Here is a 19070-nt window from a genome sequence, read left to right as displayed (position 1 = left end):
TCTTTGTTCCCCCCTGATGGTTGATATAGGCTACAGTCGTGATGTTGTCCGACTGAAATCTGATGAACCTGACTGCAGCTAGCTGAGGCCAAGCCTGAAGAGCATTGAATATCTCTCTTCGTTCCAGAATGTTTATCGGAAGGAGGGCTTCCTCGTGAGTTCACGAACCCTGAGCCTTCAGGGGAGTTCCAGACTGCGCCCCAGCCCAGAAGGCTGGCATCTGTCGTCACTATAGTCTATTCTGGCCTGCGGAAACTCATTCCCCTGGACAGATGGACCCGAGATAGCCACCAGAGAAGAGAATCCCTGGTCTCTTGATCCAGATTTATCCGAGGAGACAAATCTGTGTAGTCCCCATTCTACCGATTGAGCATGCAAAGTTGCAGTGGTATGAGATGTAGGCGGGCAAACTGAACTATGTCCTTTGCCGCTAGCATTAGGCCGATTACTTCCATACACTGAGTCACTGATGGCCGAGAAGTTGAATGAAGAGCACAGCAGGAAGTTAAAAGTTTTGACAACCTGACCTCTGTCAGAAAACAACCGTGAGACCTCAGGAATGCCAGAATAATGTCCGTATGGGACTTGGCGATTTGAAAAGTCGACGCCTGTATCAGAATGTCGTCTAGGTAAGGAGCCACCGCTATGCCTTGTGACCATAGAACCTTCGTAAAGATTCTTGGTGCCGTGGCTAACCCGAAGGGAAGAGTCACAAACTGGTAATGCCTGTCTAGGAAGGCGAACCTGAGGAACTGATGATGATCTCTGTATCGGAATGTGGAGATAAGCATACTTCAAATCCACGGTAGTCATATATTGACCCTCCTGGATCATAGGTAGGATGGTTTGAATAGTCTCCATCTTGAAGGATGGGACACTGAGAAATTTGTTTAGGATCTTACGATCCAAGATTGGTCGTAAAGTTCCCTCTTTTTTGGGAACTATAAATAGATTTGAATAGAAGCCCTGCCCCTGTTCCTCCCTTGGAACTGGGTGGATCACTCCAATAACCAGTAGGTCTTGAACGCAACGTAAGAATGCCTCTATCTGGTTTGCAGATAATTGTGAGAGATGGAATCTCCCCTTTGTAGATGAAGCTTTGAAGTCCAGAAGATATCCCTGGGAACAATCTCTAACTCCCAGGGATCCTGGACGTCTCTTGCCCAAGCCTGGACGAAGAGAGAAAGTCTGCCCCCAACTAGATCCGGTCCCGGATCGGGGGCTACTCCTTCATGCTGTCTTAGACAGGGTCTCCACCTGTAGACTCGAACCAGAAAGCCGCTGCAGCAGTGACTGGGGCAATGCATGCAAGAGGCTGGAGAATAAAACCTTGCTGTATTAAGATTTTCTTAAGGAAACCCTCCAATTTCTTATCCATAGGATCTAGGAAAGCACAACTGTCCTCGACGGGGATAGTTGTACGCTTAGCTAGGGTAGAGACTGCTCCCTCCACCTTAGGGACCGTCTGCCACGAGTCCCGTGTTGCGGCATCTATGGGAAACATCTTTTTAAAAGCAGGAGGCAGAGAGAACGATACACCTGGTCTATCCCATTCTTTAGTAATAATTTCTGAAAACCTCTTAGGGACTGGAAAAAACAGAATTTATGCTTACCTGATAAATTACTTTCTCTTGCGGTGTATCCAGTCAACGGATTCATCCTTTACTTGTGGGATATTCTCATTCCCTACCGGAAGTGGCAAAGAGAGCACACAACAGAGCTGTCCATATAGCTCCTCCTCCAGCTCCACCCCCCAGTCATTCGACCAAAGGTTAGGAAGAAAAAAGGAGAAACCATAGGGTGCAGTGGTGACTAATTTAAACAAAAAATTTTTACCTGACTTAATGGCCAGGGCAGGCCGTGGACTGGATACACCGCAAGAGAAAGTAATTTATCAGGTAAGCATAAATTCTGTTTTCTCTTGCAAGGTGTATCCAGTCCACGGATTCATCCTTACTTGTGGGAAACCAATACCAAAGCTTTAGGACACGGATGAAGGGAGGAAACTAGACAGGTACCTTAAACGGAAGGCACCACTGCTTGCAAAACCTCTCCCCCAAAAATAGCCTCCGAAGAAGCAAAAGTATCTAATTTGTAAAATTTGGCAAAAGTATGCAGTGAAGACCAAGTCGCTGCCTTACAAATCTGTTCAACAGAAGCCTCATTCTTGAAAGCCCATGTGGAAGCCAATGCTCTGATAGAATGAGCAGTAATTCTTTCAGGAGGCTGCTGCCGGATGATGCTTTTCAGCCAAAAGGAAAGAGGTAGCAGTCGCTTTCTGACCTCTCCTCTTACCAGAATAGATAACAAACAAGGAAGATGTTTGTCTGAAATCCTTAGTTGCTTGCAAATAGAACTTTAGAGCACGAACTACATCCAGAATGTGCAACAGACGTTCCTTCTTCGAAGGATTGGGACACAGAAGGAACAACAATTTCCTGGTTAATATTCTTGTTAGAAACCACTTTAGGAAGAAAACCAGGTTTAGCACGCAAAACTACCTTATCTGCATGGAACACCAGGTAAGGTGAATCACACTGTAAGGCAGATAATTCTGAGACTCTTCGAGCAGAAGAGATGGCTACCAAAAACAAAACTTTCCAAGATAACTTAATATCTATGGAATGTAAAGGTTCAAACGGAACCCCTTGAAGATTTAGACAGGCTTGATTCTGACTAAAGCCTGTGCAAACGCTTGAACGTCTGGTACCTCTGCCAGACGCTTGTGTAAAAGGATAGACAGAGCAGATATCTGTCCCTTTAAAGAACTAGCCGACAATCCTTTCTCCAATCCGTCTTGGAGAAAGGACAATATCCTGGGAATCCTAATCTTACTCCATGAGTAAACCCTTGGATTCACACCAACAAAGATATTTCCGCCATATCTTATGGTAGATTTTCCTGGCGACAGGCTTTCTAGCCTGAATCAGAGTATAACTGACTCAGAGAAACCACGCTTTGATAGAATTAAGCGTTCAATCTCCAAGCAGTCAGACAGAGAAACTAGATTTGGATGCTTGAACGGACCCTGTATTAGAAGGTCCTGCCTCATTGGCAGTGTCCATGGTGGGGCAGATGACAGGTCCACTAGGTCTGCATACCAAGTCCTGCGTGGCCACGCAGGCGCTATCAAAATCACCGAAGCCTTCTCCTGCTTGATTCTGGCGATCATATGAGGGAGAAGAGGAAATGGTGGGAAAACATAAGCCAGATTAAAGGACCAAGGCGCTGCTAGAGCATCTATCAATGCCGCCTTGGGGTCCCGGGACCTGGATCCGTAGAGAGGAAGCTTGGTGTTCTGACAGGACGCCATCAGATCCAACTCTGGAATGCCCCATAGCCGAGTCAGCTGGGCAAATACCTCCGGGTGGAGTTCCCACTCCCCCGGGTGAAAAGTCTGACGACTCCCAGTTGTCTACTCCTGGGATGTGAATTGCTGAAAGCTGGCAGGAGTGGTCCTCCGCCCACCTGATTATTTTGGTTACTTCCTTCATCGCTAGGGAACTCTTTGTTCCCCCCTGATGATAGATGTAAGCTACAGTCGTGATGTTGTCCAACTGAAATCTGATGAATTTGGCCGCAGCTAGTTGAGGAAATGCCTGAAGAGCATTGAATATCGCCCTCAGTTCCAGAATGTTTATCTGGAGAAGAGATTCTTTCAGAGACCATAAGCCTTGAGCTTTCAGACTGCACCCCAGCCTAACAGACTGGCGTCGGTCGTTACAATGATCCACTCTGGTCTGCGGAAACATATTCCCTGAGACAGGTGATCCTGAGACAACCACCAGAGAAGAGAAACTCTGATTTCCTGGTCCAACTGTATTTGAGGAGACAAATCTGCATAATCCCCATTCCACTGATTGAGCATGCATAGTTACAGTCGTCTGAGATGTATCCGAGCGAAAGGGACTATGTCCATTGCCGCTACCATTAATCCGATTGCCTACATGCACTGAGCTACAGATGGCCGAGGAATGGAATGAAGAACTCGGCAAGTAGTTAAGTTTCAACTTTCTGACCTCCGTCAGAAATACATTTTAATTTCTACCGAATCTATTAGTGTTCCTAGGAAGGGAACCCTTGTGACTGGGGACAGAGAACTCTTTTTGATGTTCACCTTCCACCCGTGAGACCCCAGAAAGGCCAATACAATCTCCGTGTGAGCCTTGGCTCTGTGAAAGGACGGCGCCTGAATTAAAATGTCGTCCAAATAAGGCGCCACTGCTATGCCCCGCGGTCTTAGAACCGCCAGAAGGGACCCTAGCACTTTTGTGAAAATTCTGGGAGCGGTGGCTAAACCGAATGGAAGAGCCACGAACTGGTAATGCTTGTCTAGAAAAGCCAACCTGAGGAACTGATGATGATCTTTGTGGATAGAGATATGCAGGTACGCATCCTTTAGATCCACGGTAGTCATATTGACCTTCCTGGATCATAGGTAAGATTGTCCGAATGGTCTCCATCTTGAATGAAGGGACTCTGAGGAATCTGTTTAGAAATTAGCTTTGTTTTTAGCCTTAAAGGGCTTGTCCTGAGGGAGAGCATGGCCCTTTCCCCCGGTGATTTCTGAAATAATCTCTTTCAATTCTGGCCCAAAAAGGGTCTTTTCCTTTGAAAGGGATATTTAATAATTTGGATTTTGACGACACATCGGCTGACCATGACTTGAGCCAAAGCGCTCTGCGCGCCATAATGGCGAAACCTGAATTTTTTGCCGCTAACTTAGCTAATTGCAAAGCGGCACCTGTGATAAAATAATTAGCCAGCTTTAGAGCCTTAATTCTATCCATAATTTCGTCATGAGGTCTCCGTCTGGAGCAACTCCTCCAGCGCCTCAAACCAGAAAGCCGCTGCAGTAGTTAGAGGAATAATGCAGGCAATAGGTTGGAGAAGGAAACCTTGTTGAACAAATATTTTCTTTAGTAAACCAAACTTTTTATCCATAGGATCTTTAAAAGCACAACTGTCTTCAATTGGTATGGTTGTGCGTTTAGCAAGTGAAGAAACAGCCCCCTCTACCTTAGGGACCGTCTGCCACGAGTCCCGCCTGGGGTCAGTTATGGGGAACATTTTCTTAAATGGGGGGGGGGGGGACAAAAGGGACACCTGGTCTATCCCACTCCCTAGTAACAATATCCGCAACCCTCTTAGGGATCGGAAACGCATCAGTGTATACAGGGACCTCTAGGTACTTGTCCATTTTACACAACTTCTCTGGGACCACCATAGGGTCACAATCATTTAGAGTAGCCAATACCTCCCTGAGCAATACGCGGAGGTGTTCCAATTTAAATGCTAATGAATCTGTCTGATGAGAAACCTTTCCTGAATCGGAAATTTCTCCATCAAATATCTCACCCCCACTTCAGAGCGTTGTGAGGGCACATCAGATAAGGCTACCAAAGCTTCAGACTGCTCATAATCTGTTCTTAAAACAGAGCTATCGCGCTTTGCAGGAAAAACTGGCAGTTTGGATAGAAAGGCCGCAAGGGAATTATCCATGACTGTCGCTAGTTGTTGCAATGTAATGGGGCAGACGCACTAGAGGTACTAGGCATCGCTTGAGCGGGCGTAACTGGTTGTGACACATGGGGAGAGGTAGACTGACTATTCTCATTACCTTCAGTCTGAGAATCATCTAGGGCCACACTTTTGAGTGCAACAATATGATCTTTAAAGTGTATAGACATATTAGTGCAATTGGGACACATTCTGAGAGGGGGTTCCACCATGGCTTCTAAACACATTGAACAAGGATTTTCCTTAGTGTCAGACATGTTTAACAGACTAGTAGCATACACAGGCAGGCTTGGAAAACACTTTAATCAAATAAAAAAAAAACACAATTTGAAAAAACGTTGCTGTGCCTTTAAGAAATAAAAAGCACACAATTTTACCAAACAGTGAAAAATGCAGCAATCCTTTTGAAATTTTCACAGTATGTACCTAAGGCTTTAATATGATTGCACCACAAGTTGCAGAACGATTAACCCCTTAATGCCCAAACCAGAGCAGCCTAAATCCAACAACCGGTTAAATAACTACAGCACCTTGCCACAGCTTACTGCTGTGGCCCTACCTGCCCTTAGGGATCAGATTTGGGGGAAAAAGCTTCTTTTAGGCTCTCAATCAGCAGCTGGAACCTCCATGTGAAGCAGCATGAACTGTCTTACAATTCTAACTGCGCATCTGAGGCGCAAAATTAGGCCCCTCCCACTCCAGTTGTGAGGCCTACAAAAATCACTTCTAAGTGACTTAATTTTTGCCATGTAGATAATAACCCCAGAAAACACTCCAAAGTGCTTAAAAAAAAAAAGTGTCTCCAACGAGTATTTCTTAAAACAAATAATCGATTGCCCTGAATTAGTGTCAACCAGCCTAATTAGCCCTGTTATGTAAGCATTCAATTCTTTACCAAGTCTCAGAACATAGCTTACCCTCCCCACATGGGGATCTTGTCAGTCTTCTAGCATTATCTCAGTCTTGTCTATAAATAAATGACTAAACATTTGCAGTCAAGCCTGCAAACTGTTCCACGCAACTGAAGTTTTCTGGTACTCCTCAGTCCTGTGTGAGAACAGCAGTGGATTTTAGTTACAACATGCTAAAATCATTTTCCTCTCAGCAGAAAGCTTCATCACTTTTCTGCTAGAGAGTAAATAGTACAAACCGGTACCATTTAAAAATAAACTTTTGATTGAAGATATAAAACTACAATTCTAACACCACATTCACTTTACCCTCCTGTAGAGAGACCCTAGTGCTTAGAGCCGGCAAAGAGAATGACTGGGGGGTGGAGCTGGAGGGGGAGCTATATGGACAGCTCTGCTGTGTGCTCTCTTTGCCACTTCCTGTAGGGAATGAGAATATCCCACAAGGATGAATCCGTGGACTGGATACACCTTGCAAGAGAAACGTCTGTGTAAACAGGCACTGCAAATTATTTGTCCATTTTACACAATTTCTCTGGGACTACAATGGGGTCAAAGTCATCCAGAGTCGCTAAAACCTCCCTGATTTAACCTAAACCTCCCCTGATTAAACCTACCTCATTTAACCTTCAGAATAACTAGATTGCAGTTGTTTACATAGATCGCTTATCACATTTGTTAGGAAGCTATCTGTATCAACACCAGATAGTGTATTTCTTGTTATTCACATTTGGAACCCTTTAGAATTATCTATTATCTATCGTATATTTGTATTTTTAACATTTGTATTTTTAACATTTTTTAGACAGCCTTCGGTAGCTACAGGATTCTCATCACTCTAATTGCATTAGAGCCTATATTTTAATTGTAACCTTTAGGGCACTTGCATGTGCCATTATACCAGTATTTGGTTTTATGTATAATTAAATGGATTGGTTTTATCTATAAATCCTGATACTCCTACTTATTATCCCTCGCTGACTCTACCTTTAGCTAAGAACTCTTAAGGGGTTCTAAGCGCTCCTCTCAGCTCATATATCTTTCGTTTATCTAAGATCTGGTTGAGAGATCTTGCACATAGGAGCTTGTGTAGTAGCATTTGTGGCGCTGGAGATAACCCTCTTCCTTTACAATTTCAATAGTCTCTTACTACTAGTGATTTAAATCAAATCCATCCTGAACAGAACTATGGCTACATTCAAAATTACATATGCATGACATGTTTCAAGGACTATCTACAACAAGTCTTACCTGTTGGTGGCTGTCCATATGATGCGGCATATGCAGACTGCCCATATGTAGCGGTGGTTTGGGCCTGTGTGTAGTTGGTGGCATCACTAGGCTGTCCATAGCTGGCATATGCCTGCTGTCCATAGCTTGCCTGCGAGCAAGGGTTGTACAGTTGTTACAATTTTGAAATATTACTAGTTTATGTATGATAACAGTATAGCAGACAGCTGTAAAAAAGCAACATATGTGGCCTGACTTAAAAATACCCCTAAATCATGTATTATTCAGAAGTGATATACCAGACACCAAGAGCTTTAGTGCAATGCAGTGCATTAAAAAAGGGACATGAACCCAAACTTTCACAGTTCAGACAGAGCCTTTAAAAAAAAAAAAAAAAAAATTCAATAAACAAAATTTATGCTTACCTGATATTCATTTCTCTTTGATACGACGAGTGCACGGATCATCTAATTACTATTAGGAATCACTCCTGCCCAGCAGGAGGAAGCAGAGAGCACCCCTCCCTCCCCTCCAACCCCAGTCATTCGACCAAAGTAAAAGGAGAGAAAGGAAGCAAGGTGCAGGTGTCTTGAGGTTTATAGTATGACAAGAGACTGTCTCAAAAAAAAAAAAAAAAAAAACACAGGGCGGGCCGTGGACTCATCGTGTCAAGAAATAAATTTATCAGGTAAGCATAAATTTTGTTTTCTTTCTAATGACACGTTGAGTCCACGGATCACGTAATTACTATTGGGAATCAATACCCAAGCTAGAGGACACAAATGATACGGGAGGGACGAGACAGGGACCTAAACCGAAGGCACCACTGCTTGAAGAACCCCTCTCCCAAAAGCAGCCTCAGCAAAAGTATAAAATTTATAGAATTTAGAAAAAGTGTGGAGAGGACCAAGTTGCAGCCTTGCAAATCTGTTCCACAGAAGCTTCATTTTTGAATGCCCAGGAAGAGGAAACAGCCCTCGTAGAATGAGCTGTAACTCTCTCAGGAGGCTGCTGTCCAGCAGTTTCATAGGCCAAGCGAATGATACTCTTCAGCCACAAAGATAGTAGCCGTAGCTTTCTGCCCCTTACGTTTTTCAGAGGAAACCACAAAGCAGAAGACTGACGAAACACTAAATAGAATTTCAATGCACGCACCACATCCATATGTGCAGCAGACGTTCCTTCTGAGAAGAAGGGTTAGGACACAAGGAAGGAACAACAATCTTCTGATTAATGTTCCAATCTGAAACCACTTTAGGGAGAAACCCTATCTTAGTATGCAAAACTACCTTATCCGAACGAAAAATAAGGTAAGGAGACTCATATTGTAATGCAGAGAGCTCTGAAACTTTACGAGCAGAAGAAATAGCAACCAGAAACAAAAACCTTCCAAGATAACTTAATATCAAAGTAATGCATAGGCTCAAAAACAGAGACTATTGAAGAATTTTAAGAACTAGATTAAGACTCCAGAGAGGAGTAACTGGCTTAAACACAGGCCCGATTCTGACCAAGGCTTGACAAAACGATTGAACATCTGGTACCTCTGCCAGACGCTTATGTAACAAAATATAAAGGCTGAAATCTGACCATTCCAGGAACTCACCGATAAAACCTTCTCCAAACCTTCTTGGAGAAAAGAAAATCCTAGGAATCAGAACTCTACTCCAAAAGTAGCCTTTGGATTCACACCAATACAGATATTTTCGCCAAATCTTATTGTAAATTATTCTGGTAACAGGCTTGCGAGCCTGAATCATAGTCTCAATGACAGACTCGGAGATTGAACACTTAATTTTATCTAAGCGTGGTTTTTCAAAGTAGTCCGTTTAAGAAAAACTAGATTTGGATGAAGGAAGGACCCTTGAAGTAGAAGGTCCTTCCTCAGAGGAAGTTTCCAAAGGGGGAGAGATGACATCTCCACTAGGTCAACATACCAAATTCTGCGAGGCCACGCCGGAGCAATAAGAATCAGACGCCCATTCTTGCATGATCCGAGCAATGACTCGAGGAAGAAGAGCGAATGGGGGAAATCGGAATGCAGGACTGAAATTCCAAGAAACTGCCAAAGCATCAGAATCGCTTGAGGGTCCCTGAACCTCGACCCGTACCTCGGGAGCATGGCGTTCTGACGAGATGCCATGAGATCTAGATCCTGCTGTCCCCATTTGAGAAACCCATCCGGATGTAGTTCCCATTCCCCCGGGTGAAAGGTCTGTCTGTTCAGAAAATCCGCTTCCCAATTGTCCACTCCTGAAATGTGGATCACAGATAGACAACAGTAGTGGGTCTCTGCCCACTGAATAATCTTGGACACCTCCTTCATGGCCAAAGAATTCAGAGTTCCACTCTGATGATTGATGTAAGCCAATGAGGTTATGTTGTCCGACTGAAATCTGATAAACCGGGCGGAAGCTGAGGCCAGACGAGCATTGAAGATTTCTCTTTGCTCTAGAATGTTTATGGGGAGAACAGACTCTTACCGAGTCCATGTCCCCTTAGCAGGCCCCAGACTGCTCCCCAACCTATCAGGCTGGCGTCAGTTGTCACTATCACACAGGTAGGTCTGTGAAAACAGGTTCCCTGTGAAAGATAATGAGACAACCACCAAGAGAATCTCTTGTCATCTGATTCAGATGAATTCGCAGAGACAGATCTGCATAATCCACATTCCACTGTCTGAGCATGCATAACTGCAGAGTTCTGAGATGGAAACGAGCAAAAGGAATTATGTCCATGGTGGCTACCATCAGACCGATTACCTCCATACATTGAGCCACTGTTGTCTGAGAAGAGGATTGAAGACAGACAAGAATCCAAAATCTTGGATTTTCTGACTTCTGTCAGAATTTTTTTTAATCAAAACGGAATCTATTATGGTTCCTCTTGTAGATGGGATTAAGGAACTCTTTTCCAGATTCACCTTGAAACCATGAGGGTGCAGGAAGGATAAGAGCATCTCCGTGTGGGAATTTGCTGGATGAAAAGACTGGGCCTGAACCAGAATGTCGTCCAGGTAAGGCGCCACTGCAATACCCTTTAACCAGAGCACTGCCAGAGATCCCAGAACCTTTGAAAAAATTCTGTGAGCTGTAGCAAGACCGAAAGGAGAGTCACAAATTGGAAGTGTTTGGGGATAAAAGCAAAACTCAAATTTGTTATGATCCCTATGGATGGGAACATGAAGGTACACATCCTTTAAGTCTGTTGTCATAAAATGACCCTCTTGAACTTCAAAATAGAAACTATTAGTTACATTCTTTCACGACAGTACTCTGAGAAATTTGTTTAGACTTTTGAGATCCAAGATTGGTCTGAAGGTTCCCTCTTTCTTGGGAACCACAAACAGATTGGAGTAAAATCCCAGACCCTGTTCCTGAACTGGAACAGGATCACCCCCATTTTGGATAGATCCCAAACACAACGAAAGAATGCATCTCTTTATCTGGTCGACAGTTTGTATCCCTGGAACACGATGTCTATCGCCAAGGATCCCGAACCCCAACATGAGCGGAGGAAAAAAAAAAAAAGAAAAAAGACCCTTCATGCTGACTATGGCTCATTAGCTGGCTTATTGGATTGCTTTCCCTCATTCCAAGATTGGATGGGTCTCCAAGAAGGCTTGGACTGTTCCTGTCTTGGAGGGTAAGGTTTACCCTTGAAGTTTCGAAAAGAACGAAAAATTAGTTGGCCGTCCTTTCTGCTTATGTCTCTTATCCTGAGGGAGGAAATGTCGTTTTCCTCCTGTAATATCAGAAATAATCTCAGCCAAAGCTGGGCCAAACAATGTCTTACCCTTGTAAGGAACAAGCAAAAGCTTAGACACATCTGCAGACCAAGATTTTAACCATAAGGCTCTGCGAGCCAGAATGGCAAATCTAGAAATCTTTGCTCCCAATTTGATAACCTGAAGGGAAGCATCAGAAATCAAAGAATTAGGTCAATTTAAAAGCCTTGATCCTGTCCTGGATCTCTTCAAGGGGAGTGTCTGTTTGAATGGAATCATACAACGTATCAAACCAGTATGCCACCGCACTAGAAACGGTAGCAATACACACCACAGGTTGCTATTGTAAACCCTGGTGAACATACTTTAGGGTTGACAACGACCGTAGTGTCAGTCGTCCGAAGTAGCCAAAACCTCCTTGAGTAGTAAACGGAGATGCTCTAGCTTAAACCTGAAGGATACAACTTCCGCATCAGAAGGAATTACACTGTCAGAATCTGAGATCTCACCCTTAAGATGCCACCGAAGAATCCTCATCAGATCTATGAGAAGGAATATTCGGAATAGCCACAAATGAGTCAGACACCTTACGCACTGATTCTTTAGACTTCCTCTTGCACTTTCCCTGTAGCATGGGAAAGGCAGACAACGCATTAGAAACTGCAGAAGACACGAGGGAAGCAATGTCTTGCAAAGAGACCCCGGGCAGAGCTTGAGAGGAAGCGCAGGGCACTGTTAATGGGTACTAAAATTTGGGACACCCAAGGAGAAACATTGCCAGAAGACTCCTGGACAGCACCTGTCCTAGACAATATAGGCTTAAAAAGACTATCCTTAAAATGTAATTTTCTCTCAACACATGAGGAACAAAAAAGGGATTGGTGGTTCAATATTAGCATTCAAACATAAAGGACACCTGTAATCTATAACAGAGCCTTGGTAAATCTTAACAGAATAAAATAAACAAAATTAAAAGGGGGGGGGGGGGGGAATAAAAATGTTACCGTTTCTTTAAATTTTAAAACGAAACTGCTTTATTTTAAATGTAATGCAAAAACGAAACAGTTATATTTTTTGAATAAATGCAAAAAAAAAAAAAAAAAAAAAAAGTTACTGCTTTATTTTTCAAAGATATACACATGAAATATAAAAGACTTAAACAACACCTCAAACAACCTTTACACCTCAGCTTTGCGGAGGTGCCTACCATGCATGATCACTTAGTATGTGTGAAAAAAAAACAAAAAAAAAAAAAAAACGGAATCTGCTTCAATAATGTCAGGCTAACAAATATCCGTTTTAACTAAAAAAACAAACAAACAAAAAAAACAAAACAAACAGCAGGATGCAGATCTCTCTCCTCCATATACAGGAAGTGAGAGTGAGAATAAGAAGTATGCAATAGATCATTTTTACTGTCACAAAAGCCCCACCCATTGAGGGCGTGTTAAACGTCTGTCGACATTTTAATTTAAAAAAATTTTTTTAATAAAACCACCAAAAAAATAGAGCCAAAATTCCTCAAATCCCCAGTGCCTGCAAAACCGCCATACATAATCCCCTTAAAACACTAGGAGTAATGTATTAAAAGGGACAGTATACACTAATTTTCATATAACTGCATGTAATAGACTACTATAAAGAATAAGATGCAGATACGGATATAAAAATCTATTATAAAACGGTTTAAAAACTCTTAGCTCTCAATTTAGCTCTGTTGAAAAGGTAGCTGGAAAGCCCACTGCAAGTGGGAAATAAGATACCACCACCCCCCCCCCCCACACACACTTTTTTTGCATATGAAAAGACCCTTTACACAAACAGGAGCAAGCTGGAGAAAGTAGCCGAGAGAACTCAAAACTTTTGGGCTTGGTTAGGAGTCTGAAAATCAGAGCAATGTTGTTTAAAAATAAGCAAAACTATACAAAAAAAAAAAAAAAAAAAAAAAAAAAAAAGTGTATAACGTCCCTTTAAGTATCCCTGTCAGGGAAATGGTAAAGTGCCATGTTTTTTGCTTAAACTGCTTAAGAAAAAAAAAGTTAAACACTTCCCTTAATAAAATCTACCTGGCAGCAAGGCAGCTCACTATGTTTGAGAGGTCCTTTCCCTCACATGGACCTGTGGAAAATAATAAGGGCAGTAACTTATTTAAATATGAGGGAGGCGCAGTGAGAATTATGTCCCACAAGTTCCCTTTGCTTAAAAGCCACCAATGCTCTACTGAAGAGACTGAAATGGACTACAGCAATACCCTGGAGGAAAACAGCACATACTAGTACTGCAAACAAAATAAAATCTTGATTGAAGAATCTTTCCAGACACCTAACTTTACCACTTCCTTACTCTAACGTAGGCAAAGAGAATGACTGGGGTTGGATGGAAGGGAGGTGATATTTAACAACTGTTGTGGTGCTCTTTGCCGCCTCCTGCTTGGCAGGAGTGATTCCCAATAGTAATTAGGTGATCCGTGGAGTCGTGTCATTAGAAAGAAAAAAATGACTTTCTTAAAGAGATATCTAGATAAGTAGAATGCACATCTCAAGCACTACATGGCAGGAGAAAGGGCTACCTTCTAGTGCTCTTGCTATAGTAGAACATGACTGCAAAACTGCTGCTGTATAGTGTTAGACACAGGCACGCTCCTGAGCTTACCGTCCTGAAAATTGGATACGATTTAAAACAAAAAAAAAAAAAAAAAAACACTTACAATTTTACTTCTTAAGACACCCTACACCAGAGCTCTCAAATGTCCCTTACACTTTCCCTTCCTGCCCAGTAGTTATTTGCCTTGTCAAGGAGAGGCCAAGAATAGAGGCGTTCTGCAATACTGAAGAATATGCATTAAGAAACCCTCATTGGGCAGTTCTTGGAAAAGAGGGTTTAGTAGCATACTGCTAATGCAATATAATTAATTATCTTCTATAATGTTTTGTCCACAAGCAGGCAACGAGTGTCGCTGGGAAGTTCCTAAGCAAGTGTCCTGTGCAGTGACAGAATAGGACATTCAGGAGAATTACAAATCCCCACTGCATTGAGTCTGCCTTTCTGGAGCAGAGCAGTTGGTGGGATGTAATGGTGAGTAAGCAACCGTTTATGGCTCACTTCCTATATGCAGGGGTGCTTAGTAAGTACCAGTAGACACCCAAATCACATTCTGTGGCAGCGGCACCCTATGGGAAAGAACATTTCAGACAATGACAGTTTGTGCACAATCAAAAGGTTTGTGCATTAGGTAAACCTACTTTATTTCTGAACCAGTTCTTAGGATCCTTGTTGACTACTGTGGTCTCTCGACTTCATTAATGCTGGATGGGGGGGTTAAGTTTTTCCCATCTCAGGAGAGTGCTTGGCATGCTCCCCGCCACTTCCCCTCACACTGTACAGTTTAATCAGGAAGCGCAGCATTCTGTACCGCATTATCTGAGCGGCTTCAGGATGGGCTAAGACACTATACCGGAGCACAGGGTATACATACCATACTAATTTTTGGGCACTTAACACTATTATAGTGAAGGCTTGCTGGTCACGTCTTTTAGGATACCCTTTCCCTACTTTTTACTGTAGTCTTTAGAAAGGGGTTAGCAGGCTCTGCCACGGATATGCTTGCATCTAAGAGTAGCCACTCATATCTTTATCCCTGTTAAATAGATGTATGCTTTGCAAAACTTATGGTATGTCCCCCCCCCTTGCATAACTATTTCTTTGAGTTGACTAGACTGTCCCTTTTACTTCAGTTTCAAGCAAGCCTGAAATGACGAGCCTCCGAAGCAGCATTCACTGCTTAATAAATGGAGCCCTAAGAACAGTTTTCTACCAAAAGCAGTATCTGCAGACAAATTTAATCTAGAAATTGTTCCTTCATTATGTCCTAATCCCGCTTATTCTATTTACAAGCGACTAAAGCTTTTGGTCAGTCTTGCGTTTAGCAGAAAACCTGACGAACAGACCGGAAGGGCCAAAAGGCTACAGTAAAGGCTTTGTTTTTTTTGTAGAGGAGTTTGATTCAGAGAGCTTACTTGGAAGGCAGACCAACAACTGCCCACCAGAATTACAGCTCATTCCACTTGTAATATTTCTACACCCTGGGCCTTCAAGAATGAGGCTTCTGCAGAACAAACTTTGCAAGGTTGTGTGGACTCTCACTACCATCAGAAGGAAAAATATACATATACATATACATATACATATACATATACATATACATATACATATACATATACATATACATATACATATACATATACATATACATATACATATACATATACATATACATATACATATACATATACACACACACACACACATACATATACACACACACACAGGTGGCCCTTGGTTTTGCTATTGAAAAGCATTGACTGCTATTGAAAGCATTAGCACATGCATACATTAAAATAGCCAGTAGGTGGAGCTGTCTGCTTGTGTTGCAGCAAACACATGCAAAGAAAAGCAAGCCAGACATGATCAATGGATCAGCTTTCAAAGGAACAAGATCTAGCAGCCACTTCCCTTAGCTGCAGACTCAATGCAGAGAACGGTTTGCAGAAAAATGCAAGTAAAAAACTTTTTTTTTCCATTAAACTTAGTTTGATGATGATGATACAATCTATATTAGGTTTATAATGCTGTTTAGCATTTAAAGTCTTCATTTCAAAGCTTTAAAAATAATTAGGTGTTACTTATGTCAATTTTGAGAGGGGCCTGGAACCTAACTCCCTCACTTCCCATTGACTTACATAAACTGGGTTTCAATTTACAATGGTTTTGAATTACAACCATTCCTTCTGGAACCTAACCCCGGCGTAAACTGAGGGCTTATCGCTATCTCTATCTATATCTATAAAAAAAAATTTTTTCTTACCTGATAAACTCCTTTCTTTCTTGGTAGAGTCCACAAACGCATCCAATTTTTTTTTTTGGTGGCGACAGTCCTAATTTGTACCTCTTTACCCTACTATCTTTCTTCCTATCCTCAGCTATATGTACTACTGGGAGGGAAAGGGAAGTAGGAGGAACATTTGAGAGCTCTGGTGTAGGGTGTCCTTGCCTTCTACTTGGCGGCAAGGTGATGTAATTCCCAAGGTTAAGGTCTTGTGGACTCACTACCAAGAAATAACAGAATTTATGCTTACCTGATAAATTACTTTCTCCAACGGTGTGTCCAGTCCACGGCGTCATCCTTACTTGTGGGATATTCTCTTCCCCAAAAGGAAATTGCAAAGAGTCCCAGCAAAGCTGGCCATATAGTCCCTCCTAGGCTCCGCCCACCCCAGTCATTCGACCGACGGACAGGAGGAAATATATATAGGAGAAACCATATGGTACCGTGGTGACTGTAGTTAGAGAAAATAATTCATCAGACCTGATTAAAAAAACCAGGGCGGGCCGTGGACCGGACACACCGTTGGAGAAAGTAATTTATCAGGTAAGCATGAATTCTGTTTTCTCCAACATTGGTGTGTCCGGTCCACGGCGTCATCCTTACTTGTGGGAACCAATACCAAAGCTTTAGGACACGGATGAAGGAAGGGAGCAAATCAGGTTACCTAAACGGAAGGCACCACAGCTTGCAAAACCTGTCTCCCAAAAATAGCCTCCGAAGAAGCAAAAGTATCAAATTTGTAAAATTTGGCAAAAGTGTGCAGTGAAGACCAAGTCGCTGCCTTACATATCTGGTCAACAGAAGCCTCGTTCTTGAAGGCCCATGTGGAAGCCACAGCCCTAGTGGAGTGAGCTGTGATTCTTTCAGGAGGCTGCCGTCCGGCAGTCTCATAAGCCAATCGGATGATGCTTTTAAGCCAAAAGGAAAGAGAGGTAGAAGTCGCTTTTTGACCTCTCCTTTTACCAGAACAAACAACAAACAAGGAAGATGTTTGTCTGAAATCTTTTGTAGCCTCTAAATAGAATTTTAGAGCACGGACTACGTCCAAATTGTGTAACAAACGTTCCTTCTTTGAAACTGGATTCGGACACAAAGAAGGTACAACTATCTCCTGGTTAATATTTTTGTTAGAAACAACCTTAGGAAGAAAACCAGGCTTAGTACGCAAAACCACCTTATCTGCATGGAACACCAGATAGGGCGGAGAACACTGCAGAGCAGATAACTCTGAAACTCTTCTAGCAGAAGAAATTGCAACCAAAAACAAAACTTTCCAAGAAAGTAACTTAATATCTATGGAATGTAAAGGTTCAAACGGAACCCCTTGAAGAACTGAAAGAACTAGAGTTAGACTCCAGGGGGGAGTCAAAGGTCTTTAAACAGGCTTGATCCTAACCAGAGCCTGAACAAATGCTTGAACATCTGGCACAGCTGCCAGTCTTTTGTGTAGTAAGACAGATAAAGCAGAGATCTGTCCCTTTAGAGAACTTGCAGATAATCCTTTCTCCAAACCTTCTTGTAGAAAGGAGAGAATCTTAGGAATTTTTATCTTATTCCATGGGAATCCTTTGGATTCACACCAACAGATATATTTTTTCCATATTTTATGGTAAATCTTTCTAGTTACCGTTTTTCTGGCCTGAACCAGAGTATCTATCACAGAATCTGAAAACCCACGCTTCGATAGAATCAAGCGTTCAATCTCCAAGCCGTCAGCTGGAGGGAGACCAGATTTGGATGTTCGAATGGACCCTGAACAAGAAGGTCCTGTCTCAAAGGTAGCTTCCATGGTGGAGCCGATGACATTCATCAGGTCTGCATACCAAGTCCTGCGTGGCCACGCAGGAGCTATCAAGATCACCGAGGCCCTCTCCTGATTGATCCTGGCTACCAGCCTGGGAATGAGAGGAAACGGTGGAAATACATAAGCTAGGTTGAAGGTCCAAGGTGCTACTAGTGCATCTACTAGAGTCGCCTTGGGATCCCTGGATCTGGACCCGTAGCAAGGAACCTTGAAGTTCTGACGAGACGCCATCAGATCCATGTCTGGAATGGCCCATAATTGAGTTATTTGGGCAAAGATCTCCGGATGGAGTTCCCACTCCCCCGGATGGAATGTCTGACGACTCAGAAAATCCGCCTCCCAGTTTTCCACACCTGGGATGTGGATCGCAGACAGGTGGCAGGAGTGATCCTCCGCCCATTGAATTATTTTGGTCACTTCTTTCATCGCCAGGGAACTCCTTGTTCCCCCCTGATGATTGATATATGCAACGGTCGTAATGTTGTTTGATTGGAACCTTATGAATCTGACCTTTGCTAGTTGAGGCCAAGCCCTGAGAGCACTGAATATCGCTCTGAGTTCCAGAATGTTTATCGGGAGAAGAGACTCTTCCCGAGACCATAGACCCTGAGCTTTTAGGGGATTCCCAGACCGCGCCGCAGCCCACTAGACTGGCGTCGGTCGTGACAATGACCCACTCTGGTCTGCGGAAGCTCATTCCCTGGGACAGATGGTCCAGGGTCAGCCACCAACGGAGTGAATCTCTGGTCTTCTGATCTACTTGAATCATTGGAGACAAGTCTGTATAGTCCCCATTCCACTGTTTGAGCATGCACAGTTGTAATGGTCTTAGATGAATTTGTGCAAAAGGAACTATGTCCATTGTTGCAACCATCAACCTTACTACTTCCATGCACTGCGCTATGGAAGGACGAGGAACAGAATGAAGCACTTGACAAGAGCTTAGAAGTTTTGACTTCCTGACCTCTGTCAGAAAAATCCTCATTTCTAAGG

At 42.9% G+C, this 19070-nt stretch overlaps 1 pseudogene; it reads right to left on the bottom strand.

Moving 5' to 3' along the window:
* LOC128649105 (RNA-binding protein EWS-like) overlaps nucleotides 1-19070 on the bottom strand; it is a 94938-nt pseudogene that overhangs the window by 57969 nt on the left and 17899 nt on the right.

Source organism: Bombina bombina, chromosome 2 (genome assembly GCF_027579735.1).
Source record: "Bombina bombina isolate aBomBom1 chromosome 2, aBomBom1.pri, whole genome shotgun sequence".
Lineage (NCBI taxonomy): Eukaryota > Metazoa > Chordata > Amphibia > Anura > Bombinatoridae > Bombina > Bombina bombina.
Note: the sequence above shows the minus strand (reverse complement) of the source record. Positions and strands in the feature narration are given on the sequence as shown.